The following is a 24,824-nucleotide window of genomic DNA, read 5'->3' as shown; positions in this document are numbered from 1 at the left end:
CACTCAACTTCTGCGTTGACTTGCGGCAATCTGCGTTGGCCCGGAACTCATGTTAGTCTATGGCGAGGCAAGGATTTTAAAACAATTACTGAAGCGACGTCATGGCGCAACACCGCGTACTAGCACAGTGTTTCCTGAAGGCCTGTTTCTGGCGAAGCTATGCGGTGCGGCAGAAGCGACGCACTGCATCACTAATGCTGGTTTACAGTGTGAAACCAGCCTGAGGCTGAGAACACACTAAGTGGTGCGTGAAAGGTTGTGTTTTGCTGCATATGTGTTTGTGCATTTTTTGCAGGAGCCTATAGGCACATAAGCTCTGGGGCCCTAAACTCCGCCCTTAACACAGTCCACACCCCTCAAATTACGCCCCTTTTTCTTATTAAATAAAACCACACAAGGTAACGTAGACATATTACTAAAGATAAGTAGTGAATGTGCAGATATTACCAACGACACATAGAATTAAAATTTACCAAATATAGGCTTATGGTATATTTCTAATAACAAGCAGATAATATAAATCTCAAATACATTTATAAAAATTGTAGTGGCCAGCAGGTAGTGATAGGTAGATTGTAGTGACCGGCAGGAAGTGATAGGTAGATTGTAGTGACCGGCAGGAAGTGATAGGTAGATTGTAGTGGTCGGCAGGTAGTGATAGGTAGGTTGTAGTGACCGGCACCGGCAGGAAGTGATAGGTAGATTGTAGTGGTCGGCAGGTATTGACAGGTTTGAGTAAATTGTGTATTAGTAGATTGTAGTGACCGGCAGGTAGTGATAGGTAGTTTGTAGTGGCCAGCAGGTAGATTGTAGTGACTGGCAGGTAGTGATAGGTAGATTGTAGTGACCGGCAGGTAGTGATAGGTAGTTTGTAGTGGCCAGCAGGTAGATTGTAGTGACTGGCAGGTAGTGATAGGTAGATTGTAGTGATCGGCAGGTAGTGATAGGTAGTTTGTAGTGGCCAGTAGGTAGATTGTAGTTAGTGACTGGCAGGTAGTGATAGGTAGATTGTAGTAGCCAGCAGGTAGTGATAGTTAGATTGTAGTGGCCAGCAGGTAATGATAGGTAGATTGTAGTGGCCGGCATGTAGTGATAGGTAGATTGTAGTGGCCAGCAGGTAGTGATAGGTAGATTATAGTGGCCAGCAGGTAGTGATAGGTAGATTGTAGTGGCCAGCAGGTAATGATAGGTAGATTGTAGTGGCCAGCAGGTATTGACAAGTTTGAGTAGATTGTAGTGGCCAGCATGTAGTGATAGGTAGATTGTAGTGGCCAGTACGTATTGACAGGTTTTAGTAGATTGTATCAGTAGATTGAAGTGACCGTCAGGTAGTGATAGGCAGATTGTTATGGCTAGCAGGTAGTGATAGGTATATTGTAGTGCCCGGCAGGTAGTGATAGGTAGATTGTAGTGACCGGCAGGAAGTGATAGGCAGATTGTAGTGGCTAGTAGGTAGTGATAGGTAGATTGTAGTGTCCGGTAGGTAGTGATAGGTAGATTGTAGTGTCCGGCGGGTAGTAATAGGTAATTTTTTGGAATGTGGTCAGTATTAATACACATTTTTGATGGATTATCGCTAGGAAGTCAACAGGAAGCGGAAATACTTAATCAAACTTGGTTTTTATACAAAAACGCATAATAAAATGCAATAAGAATGCAATAAAACGTTATACCTCTGCATTCCCATTGACATACATTATGTGCGTTTTAGATGAATTTTGGAAAAATATGCAGCAAGTTCTGCATTTCAAAAACACATTGCAGAACGCAAACAAATGCATTTTTTTAAGCAGCTCATTAACTTGCATTATGCATTAAGTGTTTTATTGCCTTGTGTTTTCCTATCCAAAAACGTATATTGGTGCTGAGGTAGCAACTGACAAATATTTATATATGAGGTGTAATAAATTCACAAGAGTTCACCTACTAAATTACAAAAAAAAACCAACAAAACCTGATATAAATAAAGATAACAACTAAGCTTTTCTAACCCTTACATTTATTATAATTATATCAGAAACTAGGCTTAAGGCCCGTTTAAAAACAGGCGCTAGGCTGTATCTGCGACGCCCGCACTACCTCATTAGTGCGCTCGCACACACCCGCCCCCTTCTGGGCCCGTCCTTCCCTGCTCTCAAGAGCCATGCGTCATTCCCCTAGGGCAGTGTCTCTGCGTCCCTGCACATGCGCAGAACGGAAAAAAATACTTGCCTATTATTATATAGGATAACAACAGAATTATTAACAAAAGGGGTTAAAAGATGTTAATAACGTGTAAACAGTAGAAAAAAGATAAGGAATCTACTGATTCCTTACCTTTTCTCTACTGTTTACAAGTATTTGATCAGAAGAGCCATCTCCCAGTCCCAGCTGACCAATATCCTTCTTTTGCATGACATCCTGTGCATAAGCCCAACTGCTGCCAATGGCAGTTGGAAGTCATTCCTCAGTTGGATACCATTGGGAACTGCAGCAGTTTGCGAGTCTCCAGCTGAATTATTTTCTAGGGGAAAAAAGGCTTTTGGAGGAAGAAGAAGAACCTGACGGCGAGGGTGATAGGTCTGAATAGGACAACATCATGAGGAGCCGGCTTACAGAAGCAAGGCCAAGACATGGAAGCAGAGGGTGAAGAGGCAGAGAGAAAACCCCTGGCTACCAGATCTGGCGCTGACCATGGAGGACAAGAAGGACCTTCAAGGCAAGAGGATGCTTACTGGCCGAGTGGTGGAGGCTGCTATGCAACTCCTGCAACAACAGTTTCAAGATGCAACTGGTAATCCTTGCATAAGAGAAGTATGCTTTAAAGTCAAACCAACAACACGGCCCACTGTTCAGATCAACATGGATTGGGAAAAGCATCATGTGTTTGTCACCGCGTGTGATGGTAAGAAGGTGGTGATTGCCAACAGCTCAAAAGCATTTGGAGATGTGGCCAGACAGCAAATTGTGGATAGCTTCAAAGGCTATGTGAAGGATCCTGTGAAGAACATGGTGCCTCTGCCGGCGGACCAAAAATGAAGAAGAGAGCAGGACTGTGTGATGCATGCCATTGCCAACGTCTATGAGCTGTTTGCAGCTGATGGGAACATCAAGTGTGTGTACAGCCATCGACTCATGAGGCCGCATCTGCTGCAGTGCTTCATTAACAGGAAGATCACCGCATTTCCAAAGTATTACAAACCAGCATGACAACCCTTGCAGAGGTCTTTTAACTGGAAGCCATGAAGCTAAAGCGGATTCTCTATTACCAACCACTGCCTGCCTCCCACTACTCCAGCCACAGCCAGAACCTGCAAACACCTGCAGCTGAATATTTTCTTACATGTTAAATCTTTACTCACTCAGGAATTAGATGTCATGGTAGCAAATGAAAGCCACAAGCTTCTTATTAATGAACTGGCTGCTTATATAACGACAGGTGGGTTTCATTTGCTATTTTTTAATGCATTTTTTTTGTTCAATTTTTGTTCAAAGATATAAATGATTAAAATATGTAGTAATGGCTCCATCCTGGGTTAGTGAAGATTTGCATGTAAGAAGGATTTTCCACCCATCCTAGACCATACCCTCAGCTTCCACCCTGCAAATAACCAGCTAAGCTTATAAACCATCAACAATTCATAATGCCCTCTGCTTCCACACTGCAAAATTCCAGCTTAGCTTAAATACCTGGCCCAGCATCCTAGACAGACTAGGTGAGTATAATAAACAGGCTAGGTGAGTATCATTCTCAAAATCAGGGCAATACTTTTCCTCTATTTTTACTTCTTTGTAGTTGTAGCTCCCCTGACAAAAAAAAAAAAAATGTTACAAAGTACAAAAAAATAAAAAAAAATCCCACCCCTCCTTCTGGCCATTCTTTTGTTTGCTTTTTAAATATTGTCTGTAATGTTTGTATTGACCTGACCTGCGCTGACTGAATGACGCAAACTCAGGGTGATACTTTTCTTCACTATTTCTAGTTGTAGCTTCCCCCCGCCCAAAAAAGAAAAAGAAAAAGAAAAAAAGTTACAAAATGCAAAAACTAAAAAAAAATCCCAAAATCCCAACCCTCCTTCGGAACATTCTTTTGTTTGTTTGTTTTTTAACCAGTTTGGCCTATCTGGACGAGCTTCCTCGTCCAGATAGGCACTGCTGCTGCTGCCGCCTCGTGCGCGCGATCGGGCGCGCCGCCGCGCGCGCTCCCGCTGCCCGCCGCTAGCCCCCTGATCAGTGAATGGGAATATAATTCCCATTCACCGATCTATCTTCCCCGCAGAAATACCGACGCTTTCTCTCCAGAGAGCGCGGTATTTCTGCCCCAGGAAACATCTCCCCTGCTTTTAAGTTCCTGGATGCGAGATCGTTCGCATCCAGGACTTTTTTCACAGTGGCCATCTTGTGGCCAAATAGTAAACTGCACCACAATACATTTTTAATAAAAAAAAAATATTATTTTACATTTAAAATTAACAGTTTCCCTCCCACACCAAAAATTACCCACATACACTTTTTTTTATTAAAAAAAAAAAAAAAATACAAGAAAAAAACAAAAAACAACAACATAAATAGTTACCCAAGGGTCTGAACTTTTTAAATATGCATGTCAAGAGAATATGTTATCTATTCACAGGAACACTGCGCCACAGTTCACACACTAGTTACCACTTAGTATAATCAACAGTCAAATGGGTTCGCTGCAAAAAGTCCAGTTCTTGGATAACAGAATTCAATTAAACTGCCGCGCTCTCCACTCCTGTAATCACAAAAGAAACTCCACATAGGGTAATACTGTTCAGTCCTGTTGTTCACACTATTCCGCCACCTACAGATCACTCGTGCTTTGTGCTCCCCGGGTGGTGAATCACATCTGTCTCCCTCACCCCTTATTGGTATATGCTCACCAGATTCTCTCCACCTCACTTGTCAGGTGGGTCTCAGGCATATCAGAAAAACTTGCTCCAGATTCTCTCCACCTCACCTGTCAGGTGGGTTTTACAGATATCAGACTAACTTGCTCCTGCTGAGGAAAAATCTCTACATAGGGTAATATAGTTCAGGTAGCAGTACAATTAAATCACTGAAATACCGTGTTTACACAAGCGTTTGACGTCGTGAGGACAGCGCACGGACCGGCCGGTCAAGCAAGAGGCGCACGCAAGTGAACCCTGCGACTGAAGGAGGAGGCGGCGGCAAAGGGAGAACGTGAGTGTGGAAAACACACACCCGGGAGCCAGGCGGATGGGCATTGGCAGCCAACTGTACTTGATATGCGCAAAGTGCTTCTGAACGCGTAAGTGAGATTCTACATTGCGCACAGAGGCACTGTCAACAGTATTACGCTATATGCGTTTCTTTCTTCTCTCTTTCTATGTTTTATGAGTGATTTTTAACGGAGAAATAAATCAAAGTCCCTATAAGAGGCTTTTTGCACACTACTGAGGATCGTGTTGTTGACTGGAATAACAGAAAGCGCTGTTTCCACCTGCAAAAGAGGTGGGATACATCTGGTGAGCAGTGTGGCATGTATTGTGGTGGAGTGGCACACGTCACAGGTGTAAACACGGTATTTCAGTGATTTAATTGTACTGCTACCTGAACTATATTACCCTATGTAGAGATTTTTCCTCAGCAGGAGCAAGTTAGTCTGATATCTGTAAAACCCACCTGACAGGTGAGGTGGAGAGAATCTGGAGCAAGTTTTTCTGATATGCCTGAGACCCACCTGACAAGTGAGGTGGAGAGAATCTGGTGAGCATATACCAATAAGGGGTGAGGGAGACAGATGTGATTCACCACCCGGGGAGCACAAAGAGAATATGTTATTATATTATTTAAAATTATAAGCTTATAAATAGTGATGGACGCAAATTGAAAAAATGCACCTTTATTTCTAAATGAAATATCGGCACCATACATTGTGATTGAGACATCGTTTGAGTGGTGTAATAACCGGGACAGATGGGCAAATAAAATACATGAGTTTTAATTATGGTAGCGTATATTAATTTCAAACTATAATGGCCAAAAACTGAGAAATAATGAATTTTTTTCATTTCTTTCTTAATCTTCCTGTTAAAATAGATTTAGAAAAAAATAATTCTTAGCAAAATGTAGCACCCAAAGAAAGCCTAATTAGTGGCGGAAAAAACAAGATATAGATCAATTCATTGTGATAAGTAGCAATAAAGTTATAGGCGAATGAATGGGAGGTGAACGTTGCTCGGATGCATGAGATTTTCGGACTGCGGTGCTGAACCGGTTAAATGACGTCTGTGGTATTTGTATTGCCCTGCACTGACTGAATGACGCAAAGGCTGGGCATACACTATTCGATTTTTTTTTTGTGGAGCAGATGAATTATCAATATCTCCCCTATGTTGATCCTTTATCTGCACCGTTAGATTTTATCTCTAGTTTCATAATGCCATTTCACTAGTCTTGCACCTATCCATGCAGTGCAAAGCTATATGGCTGCTGATTACTGGGAGGGACCCCTGCACCCCTTGTCAAATCAAAACAAAGAATAGTTTTTCAATTAATGTTTGATTGATACACTGATCAAACAACACTTGAGAATTATCTAATGTTAAACAGATTTTGTTCTAATCATTTTTTTTATACATCAAATGTTTAAATCATTAAAAATGTCTAATGATGTTTGCCCATCTTAACTTAGACAGACATATGGACTTAGATCTGACTGAAGTAGCGTGACTCACATGGATAGACACTAGAGATGGCCCGAACAGTTCGCTGGCGAACGGTTCCCGGCAAACTTCCGTGGTTCGCGTTCGCGGAGAACCGCAAACTTTTTGGGAAGTTCAATTCGCCCCCATAGTGCACCATTACGGTCAACTTTGACCCTCTACATCACAGTCAGCAGGCACATTGTTGCCAATCAGGCTACAGTCCCTCCTGGAGCCACACCCCCTTATAAAAGGCAGGCAGCGTCAGGCTTTTCACTCACTCGTGTGCCTGTAGTAATTAGAGAAGGGAGAGCTGCTGTGCAGAGAGAGCTATAGGGAAAGCTTAGTTAGGCTCTTGTAGGCTTCTTAGCTTGCTCCTTGCTGATTCTTATTGCTAAAAAAGATAGGGATCTATCTGTTGGTTAAATCAGGTGGCCATCTGCCAGTGTATGGCCACATTAGTCAATGAAACAAACAATTAAACTAATATCCTGCTTACTTTTAAGAAACTGCAGTGCCAGCAGACTGTGCAGATACCAGTGATGAGTCAGGTCAGTGCCGAGGAGGGGTCCCTTCTGCATCTGTCTTTGCGCTGCTGTCACTGCTGGTCTCATAGCAACACACAAGTTCCTCCCCAGCTCTGTGCTGCTTGTCACCCCCCTCTGCCATCAGGTGCGCTATGTGTATGCAGAACACCAGGCATGCACCTCAGGCCGCAGGATCTTTCAGTGGCCTGTATTTCAATCTTCCCTCTTCAGCTTAGTCCCCAGAATTACTGGCTAGCAGCCATCAGATGACTGCTGAGGTGGCTGCTGATTGGCTGGAACCTGCTGTGCTATAAGAAGGAGGGGAGGCGGAGCCATACAGGACAAGCACAGATGACAGGCAGCAAGAGACAGCTAGGAGATCTCGGATGTCTGCTATTGGCTGGAGGCAGGGCTTAGGACCGAGCATTTACCAGTGGATTGCCCACTTAGGTTAATTTTTAGGTCATTTCATATATGTGGCTAAACGTAAAAACATGAAAAAATTATTTTTACTGATCATTTCAAGTGAAAAATGAAAAGGGGGGATTCAAAGGAACCTTAATAAACAATACTGGGAGCCCTGTGTATTGTAGTAAGTCAGAAAGTTGTGGGGTCAGTATAAATAATATAATTTTATACCTACAAACCCAACAACCACCTTTAGTGTGTGTGGAGAACACCTCTCTCCACTCAGGTGTGTGAGCCTCCTAGGCCTTGTTCACACTATATGCATTGCTGAGCACATTTCGGCAACGCGTATGGTGTGCAACGAGCAGGAACATCAGCAGTGCATAGACTGCACTGTCTGATGTGCAGACTACATGCGCTCAGGGCCGGATTTAGGCCAAGGCCAACTAGGCCATGGCCTAGGGCACCACAGGAGCAAGGGCACCAAAGCAGCAGGCTAAACTGGTGCAACATTTGCAAGCTTGCAAATGCTGCAATGCAGGGAGATCAGGTGAGCGCCTGACCAGACTGAAAGGAAGAGGAAGCTTCTGCACTTGAGACGAGTGGAGAAATGAGTGACACTGATGGCTGCTACGGTGTGAAGGCGAGCTGGCTTCCTATACTGAAAGGGGGGGGGGGGTGGAAAATGGAGGGATTAGGGGGTTCATCTGGCTACCTATCCTGGAGGGAAAGGAGGAGGAGTCATCTGGCTACCTATACTGGAGGGAAAGGGGGGAGGGGGTCATCTGGCTACCTATACCAGAGGGAAGGCGGGAGGGTTCATCTGGATAGCTATACTGGAAGGAAAGGGGGAGGGGTCATCTGGCTACCTATACTGGGGTGGGGTCATCAGGCTAGCTATACTAGAGTGAAGGGGGAGGGATCATCTGATTTATACTGGAGGGTAGGGGGAGGGGTCATCTCGTTATCTATACTGGAGGGAAGGGGGAGGGGTCATCTCGTTACCCATACTGAAGAGGGGGGCGGCTGGTGACAGTGGCCTTGGGCGGTAAAGAGAACAAATCTAGCCCTGCATGCGCTGCGATGCGCTATCACACTGCTGCATGCCTTTTTTGGCAAAGCGCAGCTCTGACCCGTTCACTGTAGTGAATGAGATTAGCAGCGCAGTTGGCTGTGTGATCGTGGGCATTGCTTCTGCACTTGGAAGTGTGAATGAGGCCTTACTGGACTTGGACGCTTTCACACAAAAAAGTAAATAAATTGTAGCGAGGGGAATACACCCTCACGAGGATGGTAGGGGTGACTGCAATTGGTAGGAAGCGCCCAATGGTGTATTAAACAATGCAAACCAGTTCAAAACAAAGGAAACTGGTCGCTTACCTTAACGTGTACCTCAGATGGGCTATTTAAAAGATTTTATACTTACACGGGGCCTCCTCCAGCCCCATGAGCACTGATGCGTCCCTCGCCGTCCTCCTGAGTGCCTCCGTTCTCCGGCTATCGGTACCGGTAACCTTGCTCAGTCACGCCAGTCAGCTCTTGTGCGCATGTGCAGCCCGACCGCGCATGCGCGGAAGAGCCGACTGGCACGACTGAGCCAGATTAACGGGATTGATACCAGGAGAACAAAAGCACTGGAAAGGAAGGCGAGGGATGCTCATGGGGCTATAAGTATAAAATCAATAGGAACCTGCAGCAAGTCTTCACTGTGAGCAGCAACACCTGATTACTGCTTCTTGGCCAGCAAGTGGATTTCCTCAGCTTTACCACCTCCCAGACCGATACTGGCTGTAGCCCATGATTTTATGCTTATAATACCTTAAAGACAACCCGAGGCGAACCACGACCCAAAAGTTAAATACTTAACTAAGGAGAGGAATCCTCCAGCGGCGTTCATGTTTGAAGATAAGCGCACTGAGTGTGAAATCCGACAGGAGCTTGTTGATTTTCTTTGGGAGGTGGGGGTCTGCTCTTAGCAATGGAGGGAAGGAGGATAGCGTGGGAATCCTCTGTAGGATCCAGAGTCTACCTTCTCCTTAGGTAAGTATTGAACTTTTTTGACCCGAGGTTTGCTTCGGGTACTCTTTGAGTAAGGAAACTTTCTGTTCTGTACATTGCTTAGGGATATAAAACATTCTGTACATTAGTTATCTTTTCTACGAATAGACAGTCGAACTGCTTGAACTTTTTTTGCAGATTATAAAAAGGGTGTGTTTGCTAACCTTTCGTTTTCTATTCTAGTATATAAGCATATTTTCGGCGCCCACAGCACCTGCAATTTTTTACAGCACCCCAAGCTATTGTATTATATTATGTTTCTCTCAAGGTGTAAAAATCTATTACCTTTTGTGTGAGGCACTGGGTGGTTGGATACTGGGAACTGTGGGAAGTAAGACAGCTGGTGGACCTGGGCCTGTATATGAATGTTTGAGAAGGTTTCTGTAGGTGCTCCTGTATCACAGTTTGTTGATAAAGCTTGAGGGGAGAAGTGGGGGAACAAAATAGTATACTGGGCTTAAACTTTGCTTTTTTGTTAATAGAAATAATGACTCTGTAAATGTCAATGCTTTCTTAGTTTGTATAGATGGCAGTGGTCACTCAGGTTGTATAGATGGCAGTGGTCACTCAGGTTGTGTAAATGGCAGTGGTCACTCAGGTTGTATAAATGGCAGTGGTCACTTAGGTTGTGTAAATGGCAGTGGTCACTCAGGTTGTATAAATGGCAGTGGTCACTCAGTTCGTATAGATGGCAGTGGTCACTCAGGTTGTATAGATGGCAGTGGTCAGGTTGTATAAAATAATGGTAAGTAAACAATACGCATATCTATGCCCCTGATCCGCAAGCAGGGCCGGCTTTAGGGGGGGGGCCTCAAATAGAATTCTTGCCCCCTCAAATCAGAGCCGCTCTGCCGCTGTCTCCGCTGCTTCCTGGTCCATGGAACGAAGTCACGTCTCCTCTATCTATGCTGTGCTGTATGCAGGGGGCGGAGACACTCTGCTCTCCCAGTGGCTGCCTGGCCCCATGTGATCCCGGCCAGCCACAAGTATCTGTATCTGAATGAAAGCGATGGGCGTGCTGGGGAGACGTGAAGGAAAAGAGCCAAGTGATTTACGACTCTAGTCCCAGCCACCCAGCTCTCTGCATACACAGAACACAGCCTGTCAGACTGCCTGTGTGCTGATGGTCGCTATGTTGTGTATAGCGTATGAGTCCTCTGACCGCCCCCACTGACCTGACAACCCTGTGCCCACATTACTGTGATGATTGGTGGGCAGGGGATAATCTTTTATTACTAACTGACTCCTATCTGCAGCTCAGGGAGCAGGAACAATCTGCACAGAGGTCAGGTATACTCTGTGTAATGGCTCACCCCCTTCTTTTCACTATTCAGGCTCACTGACTGACCTGCCCTCTGCTCTTTTATCTGCTCTGCTCACTTCAGCCTGCATTTTCTTTTATTAACCCTTTCACTGCCTGTCCTAGTATCCTAATTTAATCATTTGTAGCTGCTGCTGGTCTCCTATTAAGAATGTCTTAAAGTGTACCAGAGATGATTGACACTGTTTTATACATACCTGGGATTTCCTCCAGCCCCATGCGCACAGATCACTCCCACGCCGCCGTCCTCCGCTGCCTGCTGCTCCGGTATCGGGTCCCGTTAGTTCTGCCAGTCTACGCAAGAGAAGTGTGCCCTCTTCGTATCTATCCGGTGGTCGCTGGAGAGATACTTAAAGAGCGCAGTTCCTCTTGTGCAGACTGGCCGCGACTGGCTGAACTAACGTGACCCGATACTGGAGCTGCAGGCTGCGAAGGACGGCGACGTGGGAGCGATCTGTGCGCATGGGGCTGGAGGAAGCCCCAGGTATGTATAAAACAGTATCAATCATCTCTGGTTTCCTTTGAGGGTGCCATACATCAGCAACTTGGCAGTGTGTTTTTGGTGAAATGCTGTCAGATCACATATATTTTTGGGGGATGCACTACAGCAGAGCTCAAACTTTCCCGGCAGACCTTTAACACCACTGCTAAGGTCATGTATATTTGGCCCCAGCCATGACCACGCCCACGGTCTGCTGCATCACCACACCCATTTTTCGGCACGCAGCAGGGTTTTTTTTATGCCCCCTGCAAATTTCTGTCTGCCCCCTTATATGTGCCTGTCTAGAACCAGCCCTGTCCGCAAGTGAAGTATACAGGGGCGTAGATATGCATAGCAAAGGTCCGGAAGTGGTTAAAATGCACAGTAAAATCATGCCCTGCCTTTAGCAACACTGCTGGAAGTTACAGCAGCCCTATTCACAATCTGCAGGCCTGCACAGTGATAAGCACGCCCTCTCCTGGCATTAAAGGACAACTGAAGTGAGAAGTATATGGAGGCTGCCATATTTATTTCCCTTTAAAGAGAGTCTGAAGCGAGAATAAATCTCGCTTCAGACCTCATAGAAAGCAGGGGCATGTGTGCCCCTGCTAAACCGCCGCTATCCCACGGCTTAACTGGGGTCCCTTCACCCCCAAATCCCCCTCCGTGCAGCGGGGGAGCGCTTCCGCATTGGGGCAGGGCTAACTGCCGCAGCCCTGCCCCACGCGCGTCTGTCAGTGCGTATCTCTGCCTCTCCCCCGCCCCTCTCAGTCTTCCTTTTGCGCCGCTGATAGACGCACTGTGAGGCAGGGCTGCAGCCGTTAGCCCTGCCTCCAGCAGCAGCAAAATCTACGACCAATTTGGTCGTTGATTTTGCGGGGGGTGGTTTGGGGGTGAAGGGACCCCCGTTTAGCCGTGGGATAGCGGCGTTTTAGCAGGGGCACGCGCAGGGCCGGCCCTAGACTTTTTGCCGCCTGAGGCACATTTAGGAGAGAGCTGCTGCCGCCGCGCCCCCCCCCCCCCGTCCGTGGGTGCGGGGGGGCCGGCCGCCGAGCCGGAGGGGTAGCGGGCAGGTCGGGGGTATTGGGCCTAGCGGTGGGGAGGGGGGTCGTACCCCCCCTCCCTCGCCTGGGTCCCCCAATCTGCGCTCCCTTCCAGCCTGTAATTAGGAAGCCGCTGCCAGGTCGTAAGAGGCACGGGCGGGGAGGACTCACCTTATCCGCGTTCCATCGTGCGCTCCACTGACGTCACTTCCTGCATCGCCGTCCACTTTCAATACAGTGGGCGGCGATGCAGGAAGTGACGTCAGTGGAGCGCTCGCTGGAACGCGGAAAAGGTGAGTCCTCCCCGCCAGAGCCGGATTAAGGCTAAATGGGGCCCTAAGCAAAGTAACTAATTTGGGCCCCCTATCATGTCGTAATAGAATCAGAAGATGCAGCTGCACAGCAACATGCCGCACACACCGGGGCAGCCGAGCTACTGGTTGCTATGGGCAACAGCCCGCTTTCCTCTGTCGGTGCACAATGCAGGGAATAGCAGCGGCAAAATTCAGAGTGAGAGATGAATGGCTTGGACATTTGCACTCAAGGGCTAGAGCACCCCTCTGAAGAGGGAGCCAGATATCACAGCAGCAGCACTTTCCCCCTGCATCTCCAGCTTGGCAATAGCAGAAAGATCTGGACACCGCCAAACCGGAAGCCGTTCCCCAGACAGAATTACATAACCACCCCCACCACCAAACAACCGATTTCCTCCTAAACTAGACAGCCACCATGCAACCTCCATCCCAGTGAATACGATAGTCCAGCAGAGAAGGCAGCCACAGCGGGGGAGAATGACAGCACCAGATGACTCACATTCACCTATTGCGGTCCAAGCAATAGAGGTCCCGTCATGACGGTCATCCGGAGCCCATCTGTCTCCTATAGAGTGCTGCCGCTCTGTTACTACTACTATTACTACTTCCTACTTCCTGTCTGATCTGAGAATCAGGCAGTTCAGAGCGAGTGGCTGCACTGTAGAAAAGACAGATGGGTTTCAGATGACGGGATCTCTATCGCTTGGATCATGAATAGGTGAGTGAGCATTTGCCATCTGCTGCTATCATTCTTGCTGCAGCTGTGGTTCTCTGTGGGAAGGGTGGGAGGAGTGGGCAGCGGCAGAGTGCACAGTAGCAGGAGGGGTACCTAGGAGGAGAGCCTGGCTCTGAAGACAATCAGCAGCGCAGGGCATCATTTGACAAGACAAATAACATTTATATCGTGCTTTTCTCCTGGCGGACTCAAAGCGCCAGAGTTGCAGCCACTTGGACGCGCCCTATAGGCAGTAGCAGTGTTAGAGAGACTTGCCTAAGGTCCCCTACTGAATAGGTGCTGGCTTACTGAACAGGCAGAGCCAAGATTCGAACCCGGGGCTCCTGTGTCAGAGGCAGAGCCCTTAAAGGGACTCCGAGCAGTGCCTGTGGGTATGCCTTTAAGCATACCCACAACTAATTAATTACCCCCTGGGTTCCTTATATTTCATTGCATTGTGCTGAATCGGGCTGCCGCCTTTGGAGAAAAGTCGTCCTGTGTATTACAATGTAACTATGGAAAGATGCATATCATTTTGAAGCTCTCTTTCTCCTCTTTCCAATGATACATAAACTGCCACCCTACGCTTTTTAGTTTTCGCTATTTTCGCGATCAAATTTGCAGTGGCCGCGATTTCGAAAACTAAAAGGCATAGGGCGACCATTTATATATCATTGAAAGGAGGAGAAAGAGAGCTTTAAAATGATATGCATCTTTCCATAGTTACTGCATTGCTGGTTTATGTGCTGATGGGGCCCCTTTGACTCTGAATGGGGCCCCAAGCGACTGCTTTTGTTGCCTGGTCAGTAATCCTGCTCCCCGCCCGTGCCTCTTATGATCTGACAGCGGCTTCCTAATTACAGGCTGGAAGGGAGCACAGATCGGGGGACCCAGGCGAGGGAGGGGGGGGGGTCCGACCCCCTCCCCCCAGCTAGGCCCAATACCCCCGACCTGCCCGCTACCCCTCCGGCTCGCCAGCCGGCCCCCCCGGGCGGGTGCCGCCCGTAGAAGTTTGCCGCCTGAGGCAAATGTTTCACCCCGCCTCATGAGCGGGCCGGCCCTGGGCACGCGTGCCCCTACTAACTATGAGCTCTGAAGCGAGAATTATTCTCGCTTCAGTGTCTCTTTAAACAACACAAGTTGCCTGGCAGCCATGCTGATCTATTTGATTACAGTATTGTCTGAATAACACCAGAAACAATGCAGCTAATCTTGTCAGATCTGACAATAATATCAGAAACACCTGATATACTGCATGCTTGTTCATGGTCTGTGGCTCAAAGTCTAATGCTGGGAATACACGGTACGTTGGTTCGATTGATAATTTCCGACATGTCCGATCACCCGCCCGATCGATTCCCGTGCTCGATTCCGAATGGGGTACAATGGAAAAACGAAAACGAGCGGAAGATAAGAGACTCGCCTGTGGAATCGAGCGGGGAATCAAGCGGGCAGCAGAATCGAGCCGCAAAAATGCACCTTGTATTCCCAACATTAGAGGCAGAGGATCAGTAGGATAGCCAGGCCACTAGTGTTGTTTAAAAATAAATAAATATTGCATCCTCCATATCCCTCTCGCTTCAGTTGTCCTTTAAGAGAACCTGCCTAACTTTTCTCCTTACGTCAAGTAAACATTTACTAACATTTACTTCATCTGATCTAATCTCTGTCATGTTGTACATTCCTCAAATAACATTGTTTTGCTAAATCACAATAACATTCAAGCTTGCTAACCAGACTTGCGGTCTATCTGACTGTTTTCTTGCAGTCTCCACACATCTGCCTCCCATGTGTGAAGGTCCCCTGTAAGGTCCATAAATTGGGCTCATGCGGGACGTCCCACGTTCTGCTGGTCTTGGGGGGGACTCGGAGTTCTGCCACCTATACCATATGTGGCTAAATGTCACAATATTTCTCTGTGGCTAGCTACCCTACCTTGTATGTTTATAAACCCTTTTGGCTTTCCGGGCGGGTGTCCTTCCTTCCTTCTCTTTCCCCTCGGCTCCCGGACGCTGTGGCGTGCGTTCCAGCAGCAATGGAGGTCTGGAGCGCAGGGAGGTCGGGAGGGGGGGGGGGAGGTGCTTGCTGCTAGGCCGCTTAACTGATTGGCGGAGACACTCTCCGTCTCTGATTTCCTGTGCCGTGCGCGTCATAGGGGAGGGAGCGCGGGATGCGTCCTTTGGAACGAATGGATGCGTCTAGATGTACGCATCCTCCGACGTCATGCGGCTTGGGTAATCTTCACTTCCGCTTCCGCGTGACTCAGGCCGGAAACTCTCTATTTAAACTTCTGGCGGTGGAGGAACCTTTCTATCTTCCCTGCAACCGGAATCTTCTCTCTCAGGGGCCGATTGTACACCCCAATCCAGCTCAGCTCGGTTGACCTTAGCGGCATGAAGGTTGAGCGGAGGAAGCTGGAAAAGTTAGGACATACACCACAAGTTATTGCTACTTTACTTCAAGCTAGAAGACCTTCAACCAACAACAACAATAACAATAACAATAATATTTATATAGCGCTTTTCTCCCTGGGGACTCAAAGCGCTGTGACCCTGCATTATGCAGTCTCAAAGGCTAGGGAAAAGAGGTGAGTTTTTAGCCTTTTTTTAAAGCTGTCCAGAGAGGGAGCCTCTCGTACTGATTGTGGAAGTGAGTTCCATAGAGTAGGGGCTGCGTAGGAAAAGGCCCGAGCACCAAATGTTAAGTGTACCCTGGGAATAACCAGCTTCATCTTGTTGGCAGAGCGGAGGGTGTGTGGAGGGGCATAAAGTTCCAATAGATCTGCTATGTATTTGGGTCCCATGTGGTGTAGAGCCTTGAATGTCAGCAGGCAGATCTTAAAATTGATTCTCCATTTTACTGGTAACCAGTGAAGAGTTTGCAGTACTGGGGTGATGTGTGAGCTGCGGGGGGCATTGGCTAGGAGTCTGGCTGCAGCATTCTGTACTAGCTGTAAGGGGCGCAGAACCTTTTCTGTAGATCCGATGAACAGGGCGTTGCAGTAGTCTAGGCGGGAGGATACAAATGCATGAACCAGGGCAGGTAGGTCACCAACACGGCTTATTACAGAATTTGGGACAAATTCACAAGCTTCGCGGAATTATCTGCCTTCAATCCCTTGAATCCACAACCTAACCAAGTATTGGCTTTCCTGCAAACCAGATTGGACAAAAACCTAAGTTATAACGCAATCAAAGTACAGGTCTCGGCCATATCGGCACTCACAGATTATCGATGGGCTTTGCATCCATTAGTGAAGCAGTTTCTACTTGCAGCAATCAAGCTGAAGCCACCAAGAAAGGTCTTGTTTCCCAAATGGGATTTACCACTGGTGTTGAACCATCTTTCCAGTGAGCCCTTTGAGCCGATAGAGGCCTGTTCTCTATGGAATCTGACGCTAAAAACGACATTCCTAGTAGCACTAACCTCAGCCCGAAGAGTGTCTGAGATTCAAGCCTTGTCGTGTAAAGAACCATTTATCACCTTTTTTCATGACAGGGTGCAATTAAGACCAAGGGAATCCTTCTTGCCAAAGGTTGCTACAAGTTATCACATAAATCAGGAATGGTCATTACCTTCTTTTCGTAACGATGATAACGCAACCCTAAACTCTCTCGATGTTTTGAGATCTCTATCTTCATATAATAAAGCAACTGAGGAGATCAGGAAAACGGATCAGCTTTTCGTTGTTCCTGCCGGCTACCGGAAGGGACAGCCAGCCTCTTCCAGAACGATAGCCTCCTGGCTAGTAAAACTCATTCAGACAGCTTATCGGGCTATCAGCTTAGATCCACCTGACGGAATTAGGGCACATTCCACAAGAAGCATATCCACTTCCTGGGCTGCCTTTGCAAGTGTCTCCGTTCCAAAGATTTGTCAAGCGGCCAATTGGTCGACAATAAATACTTTTATTTCGCATTATAAAGTGGATGTTTCCTCAACAACTTCGGTTGAATTTGCGAGAGCTGTTATCTCCTCTTCTGTTTCAAGTGTTAAATAAATTTATTTTTCTGCAGCAAACTAAGTTACTCCCTCCCTTATTTATAATAGTTAGATCCCAATGTGATGACATGGAGGCATAAGGAAAGCGAAAAATTGTATACTCACCTATCGGTAATTTTCCTTTCCTGATGCATCCATGTCAGCACATGGATCCCACCCAATATTCGGTGAGTCCTAATACATACAAAAGACAGCGAGCACCTCCTTCAATTCTACTTAAATATCTACTGGTCCTGTGGGGTAGGGGGGCGGAGCCACTACCCAATGTGCTGACATGGATGCATCAGGAAAGGAAAATTACCGATAGGTGAGTATACAATTTTCCGCTATTTCCCACAATGCAATGAGGTTCACAGACAGGAAACTGCCAGGAAAATGGTCCTCACAGTCTCCTGTGGGAGGGGCTTCACCACAATATCAGTCATACAGATCCCCCTGATGATCCATTTGTGAAAAGGAATAGATTTCTCATGTAAAAGGGGGTATCAGCTACTGATTGGGATAAAGTTCAATTCTTGGTCACAGTTTCTCTTTAAAGAGAATCTGTATTGTTAAAATCGCACAAAAGTAAACATACCAGTGTGTTAAGGGACATCTCCTATTACCCTCTGTCACAATTTTGCCGCTCCCCGCCGCATTAAAAGTAGTCAAAAACAGTTTTAAAAAGTTTGTTTATAAACAAACAAAATGGCCACCAAAACAGGAAGTAGATTGATGTACAATATGTCCACACATAGAAAATACATCCATACACAAGCAGGCTGTATACAGCTTTCCTTTTGAATCTCAAAAGATCATTTGTGTGTTTACCTTCTGTCCCCTTCTTCTCTCATGCACTGAACATTACAGGCTTCCTGCAGACAGCTCTGCCTGTGCCTGTGTTTGTAATTCCTCAGTATGTGTCAGCCAGCTACTTTCACAGCCTAACAGAGGAGGATTTTTATACAGCTCTCTTCTATCACTGATAAGAAAGCAGAGAAGCTGCTGGCTTATGTAAATAAAACACACACTGGAGTGTGCATAGAGGAACAGACCAGCACGGAAGAGTTGGCAGCCTTCCAGACACAGGCCGACAAGTCTGACAGGGGAAAGATACATTGATTTATTACAGAGACCGTGATAGTACAAAGTGCTGCAGTGAGCCAGAACAGATTAGAATAGGTTTAGGAACTTGTAGGATGGTAGAAAAAAACGTTGTAATTTTTGTTACAGAGTCACTTTAAGGTGGCCATACACTTATAGATTTGCACCAGATTCGACCATCAGATAGATTTCTGGCAGATGCCTGTCAAGAAAACACAATTTGGGATTATGTTAGAAGTGCTTTAAAATAACTTTTACTTCATATCAATAAAATATTTTATTCATCATTTTTCTCATAAAATTTTTCTCAATAACATGGTTGGATTGTTTTATTTCTTTTCCCACAGTGATGTCTCACTTGTTTTAATTTTTAGACATACTGCGGTTACAACCCTGCACCATGGATAGTTTACGCTGATTTACTTCCTTACATACAAAAGACATTTATTTAATATGAAGTAAAAGTTATGTTTTAAAGCGCTTCTAACAGAATCCCAAATTGTGTTTTCTATATAAATCAGAAGTGTGTATTGTTTAGATGCCTGTCAAGTCGAATCTGACAGGAATCTATCTGATGTGTGCCACACACTAGGAACAGATTTCATTCTGAAATCTATTGGAAATCACTCTATATGCATAAGACCATAAGATCCAATGCAACTCTATGGACCTAGATTTTCCATCCAGTCAGATATCAAATCAAATGAAATCGACCCACATTGAACGATCAATTTGATAGAATCGATTTCCAATCGATCGATCTATTCCATAGAATCGATCGATGGCTGAAATTGACCAGTGTATGGGCCCCTTTAGCCCCTCAGTAGCTCTAAGATAACATTGTTTACACAGGATGAAGGAGGCAGTACAGAGTGCAGTTACTGCTGCTGATTGAAAAAGAATCAGCGGGGCGGGAAGCAAGGAAATCTGAGAAATGGAATATTGCAGTTACAAAATAAAACTATATACTAGGATCTTTGTGTATCTTTCCTGTAGGACACATTTCACTTCCTGTTTCTCAGAGCATGTAGGAGTGCCTAGTACGTATCAATGTCTTTTCCAGGAAAGTTCTCAACAAAAATCCATGCACTCCCTCAGGTGCTTGGTGATCCTTACAAATAAACAGACATCTCTAGGCAGATATGACTTTTAACCTTGTTCTGAAAGTCGAGAAAGGAGTCATAGACTTTACAAATGGCATTTTTCATCCTGCTGTATTTGCTTCTGAAGGTTTCATTAGTTCAGTCCGTTCAACTGTAGTGATGTTGTCTCCCATCACGACTGCCCCTCCAGAATGCCTCTTCCACATGGCTGATTCAGGTCTGAACCTGTAGTTCTTGCTTCTGTACTTCCTGTACCCTCTTGGTAGTTGGTGTTGGGGAAATCACTATCCCTAAGTAGCTAGGAGTTTACTACCTCCCTCCGATTCTGTTTTCTGTGTCCAACTCCAGTATTGCTACAGTCAGAATATTCAGAAAAACAAGTTTGCTTTCTTAAAACAGAAAGAATTTGCGATAATTCAGGTTGGAGTGAGCTTGAGATGTCTCCCAGTGCATCACTGCTGAATATATGCAAATTAACCATTGTTACCCTTAGAAGCTAAACACACCTCCAGAACCGCTGGAATGCAATGATGTGTCAGCTTGTTAATTTGTACAGAGCCATAATAATCCAACATGCATACAGACTTTCGGATTGTTTAGAGTGACCAGACGTCCCGGATTGCCCGGGACGCGTCCCGGATTCGGGGTCCGCTGTCCCAGGCAGCATGAGGTCCCGGGAAACGTCCCGCTTTCAGCAGCGGGACGTCCCGGCCTCGGGACTCTGGCCACTCTCTCTTCATGAACTGGCAGCGGCGTCTATAGACGCCGTGCCAGTTCATTTCCTGCAGCCCCGCTCCAGCCTCCTCTTCCGGTGTCTGTTCCGACACCGGCAGGCGAGCAGGGCTACGGCAAGATGGCCGAAGCCCTGTACTGGAGACCTATTTGTGTCTCCAGTACTGGGCTTCGGGCGCCATCTTGCCGTAGCCCTGTCAGCGTGGGAGACCAGAGAGAGCAGGATGAACAAGACGGTCCCGGGACGGAGCAGCGCGCCAGAGGAAGACTTCTGCCAGGTGAGTAAATGGTTTTTTTCCAGGTGTACTTTGCCCGCATTGCGTTTCATTTGTGGTGAAATGTTTGCCCACATTATGTTTCATTCCTGGTAAAATGTTTGCCCGCATTGCGTTTCATTCCTGGTGAAATGTTTGCCCGCATTGCGTTTCATTTCTGGTGAAATGTTTGCCTGTATTGCGTTTATCTTCTGGTGAAACGTTTGCACGCAGTGCGTTTCTTGTCTGGTGAAATGTTTGCACGCAGTGCGTTTCTTGTCTGGTGAAATGTTTGCCCGCAGTGCGTTTCTTGTCTGGTGAAATGTTTGCCGCAGTGCGTTTCTTGTCTGGTGAAATGTTTGCCTGCAGTGCGTTTCTTTTCTGGTGAAATGTTTGCCCGCATTGCGTTTCTTTTCTGGTGAAATGTTTGCCTGTATTGCGTTTATCTTCTGGTGAAATGTTTGCCCGCAGTGCGTTTCTTTTCTGGTGCAATGTTTGCCCGCAGTGCGTTTCTTGTCTGGTGAAATGTTTGCCTGCAGTGCGTTTCTTTTCTGGTGAAATGTTTGCCCGCAGAGCGTTTCTTTTCTGGTGAAATGTTTGCCCGCATTGCGTTTCTTTTCTGGTGAAATGTTTGCCCGCATTGCGTTTATTTTGTACTGACATGTTGCCCGCATTGCGTTTATTTTGTACTGAAATGTTTGCCCGCATTGCGTTTATTTTGTACTGACATGTTGCCAGCATTGCATTTATTTTGTACTGACATGTTGCCCGCATTGCGGTTACTTTGTACTGACATGTTTGCCCGCATTGCGTTTATTTTGTACTGACATGTTGCCCGCATTGCGGTTATTTTGTGCTGACATGTTGCCTATTGCGTTTATTTTCTGGTGTCCGGAGTAACTTTTACTGCATTTATTATTTAATGGTCATAGATGGCTATGTTTGCTGTTTTGTGGTTACGGTATACTATTAGCATCACACAGTTTCTGCACACCCATAATGCAAAGTCTCGTTTGTCCACATCATGGTGTAAACACTGCTTTCTTATGCCTCGCTGTTACATCATTACGTTAGCTCCGCCCATACAATGTCATGGCCACGCCCATTTTTCACCACCACCACCCCCCCTTCGACGCTGCGCGCTCCTCAGTCCTCCCCACTTTTCGCAAAAATATGGTCACTCTAGGATTGTTTGATCCTCATCAGTGCATGGCATGGATTAATTTGGCTCTATGGAGTAGGGCTTGTAACACCGAGAGGTACAGACTAACCAGAAAGCTCATGGTGAACCAGAACTCAATGGAGTGTGTGAGGGGCTACAATGGTCCTAAAAGCCCCCTTACTAAAATGCTAAGAAAAACAAAAGTCACAAATAGTACTTCAAGTCTTTCCTTTGTAGATAGGTAGAGTTGAATAGGTTTCTTCTGTCTGCAAGCACGGCCATGGATGAGCGCATCCGGACTGGGCATGCGCAAGTAAGGTCTGCTTATGCCCAATAGAAAAAACACTTGTGCACTTAGGAAACAAAAAATGCACAAATTACTTAGTTCTACAAGGCAGGGTTGCTCATCACGACCTCATGATCACGCCATATCAGTGATTCACCAGCATTTTTTCACTATCCGAAATAGTGATCTGAATTCGTGATTACCTCTCATTCACGAATACAGATCCGAATGCACTCACGATCGCGGTCCAAATCCGGGTCATGATGAAACCGCCAAAACCAACGACTTTAACGGTTAAAAACAAAGCCCCCTTAAATGCCAGAATCACCAAATTTGCAGGTTGTGTTAAGAAGAAAAGTGGGAGTAAGGGAAACATTTTTTTTTCAAAATGACCATATCATTTTTGAGAAAATCGATGTTAAAATTTCAAAGGAAAATAATATACATTTAAATGCGGTAATGACAGTTCTTAGGGAAACAATTCCCGCCAACTTTAGCAGTTACTAGCAAAGGCCCCTTACATCCTAGCAACACCAAATTTGCAGGATATGTTAAAAAAAATAGTGGAAAACAATATAAAAAAAAATATTTTTTTTGTTCAGAGTGTGGGAAATTTGAAAAAAAAAATGACGTAGGGTCCCCCCTCCCGAGCCTCTGTAACCCCTTGTCCCCCATGCAGGCTGGGATAGCCAGAATGCGGAGTGGGGCTTCACACCCTGAGCTATACCAGCCCGCATGGTCCATGGTATGGGGGGGCTCCGGGGGAGAGGGCCGACCAAGCCTTCCCCTTTCCCCCCGAGCCCTTGTCCAATCCATGGACAAGGGGCTCTTCCCCACCTCCGGTGCCCCAAGAGGAGGTGGGGGCGACAACTCCCGGGGGGTTCATGGTGGCATCTGGGAGTCCCCTTTAAAGAGAACCAGAGACGAAGCACCCTCATGTATTTTATTACATTTATCAGTAGGAACATGGCAGTAAACACCTACCCTGCTTTTAGTTTCATTCTTATCTGCTAAAATTAGTCTATTAGCAGCTGTGATAAGAATCCCCGACTGGCTCAGTCTAGGTTTGACCTGGAATCATTATAGCTGAGTCACTCTTCTGTGGAGTCTTTTCAAGCCCAAGCCTGCCACCTCCTGGCTCAGATTTCCTGCTTTGCATACTGAGAGCTGTGGTGACATAGGAGGGGCTGCTCCTGCTGAGAGAGAAGCTCTGAACAGACAAGTGTGGCTGCAATATGATCCCTGTGTGCTCTGTGTGCACTAGATAATGATAATGACTGCAGTTTCATTCCTATGAGAGACACTTCCTACGGGCAGATGCACATCATACCAAAATGAAAGCACACAGATGAAAGGCTGCAGCAGCCTTTCTCATATAGCCTAGATAGCAGCCTAGTCTCATATAGCCTAGACCGCACATCCAGAACAACTCATTTATCGGAAGCAGAAGGGATATGAGCCGGTGGCCATATTTGATTTTTTCCTGGAGCAATAATGGATAAAAAACACTAAAAAAGGCACACCAGAGCGGCGAAATTATCAGGTAGATCATTTATTCTTTACAAGCTATCGACTGATATGTTTATTTTGTGTGAAACGTTCATCTCTGGTTCCCTTTAAGAAAGAAACCCCCAGATGCCCACCCCCCCTCCTAGGAGAAATGAGTATAGAGGTAAAGTATCCCTTACCCATTTCCATAAAGGGTTAAATGAAATAAAAACACAACAACGAAAAAAATCCTTTAATATTCTTAATTAACCAGAAATACGTACCTGTACCTTTAAAAAAATGTTCCCACGCCAATATCCTCGGGAAAAAGTCCCACGCCAATATCCTCTAACTTGTGATCTTCTTTACATTGATTGAAGATCTCCCGCCAGCCGCCGCCACACACGTCGCTTCCCGCCACAGCTCTCAGCTATACTAAGCATAGCTGAGAGCGCATCCGCCTATGCGGATGCATTGCTGCCAGTTCCCGCTGTCCTCCCTGCCCCCACACCTGTTACTCTTACCCATGCTGCACAGGGTGCCAGCATGGGTGAGGGTGATAGGTGTGAGGGAGGCAGGGAGGGCAGCGGGAGGTGGCGGCAATGCGTCCGCATAGGATGATCTCTCTCAGCTATACTAAGTATAGCTGAGGAAAAGCATCTTTACATTTTTAATCATGAATCACGACTTGTGATTCGTGATTACATGCAGTTATTCGACTCAAAACCACACTCGAGTCGGATATCTGTTTCTATCCGTGATTGTGATCACGACCGAATCCGGATTTGAGCATATCTGGATTCAAATTCACTTGAATCGGGATTGGGGGTATCCGAGCAACCCTGCTACTGGGGCATGCCTGGACCTTACTCTCATACGCCCAGTCCAGATGCTCTCATCTTTTTCTCAATCCTTCTTAAAGCGTTTTTCAGATTATACTAACATCATTGTGCCTGTAAGACTCAGTTGCACCACCCCACAGTATTTTTTGATTTCCTCATACTAGTTATGGAATCTCAACCTATTTAAGATTTATAATAATTATCTAATAATGGCAAAGCTTTATGCAGTACAGTAGTTAAGAATTACTTCCAAGAACTAAAAAAAGACAATATACACTCCCTTGATCAAGCAGATTAGGAGCAAAGTCTTCAAGAAAAGTCATAGCCCCACACAGTA

Source organism: Hyperolius riggenbachi, chromosome 4 (assembly GCF_040937935.1).
Source record: "Hyperolius riggenbachi isolate aHypRig1 chromosome 4, aHypRig1.pri, whole genome shotgun sequence".
NCBI classification, from domain to species: domain Eukaryota; kingdom Metazoa; phylum Chordata; class Amphibia; order Anura; family Hyperoliidae; genus Hyperolius; species Hyperolius riggenbachi.
The sequence above is the reverse complement of the archived record's forward strand: the minus strand, read 5'-3'. Positions refer to the sequence as shown.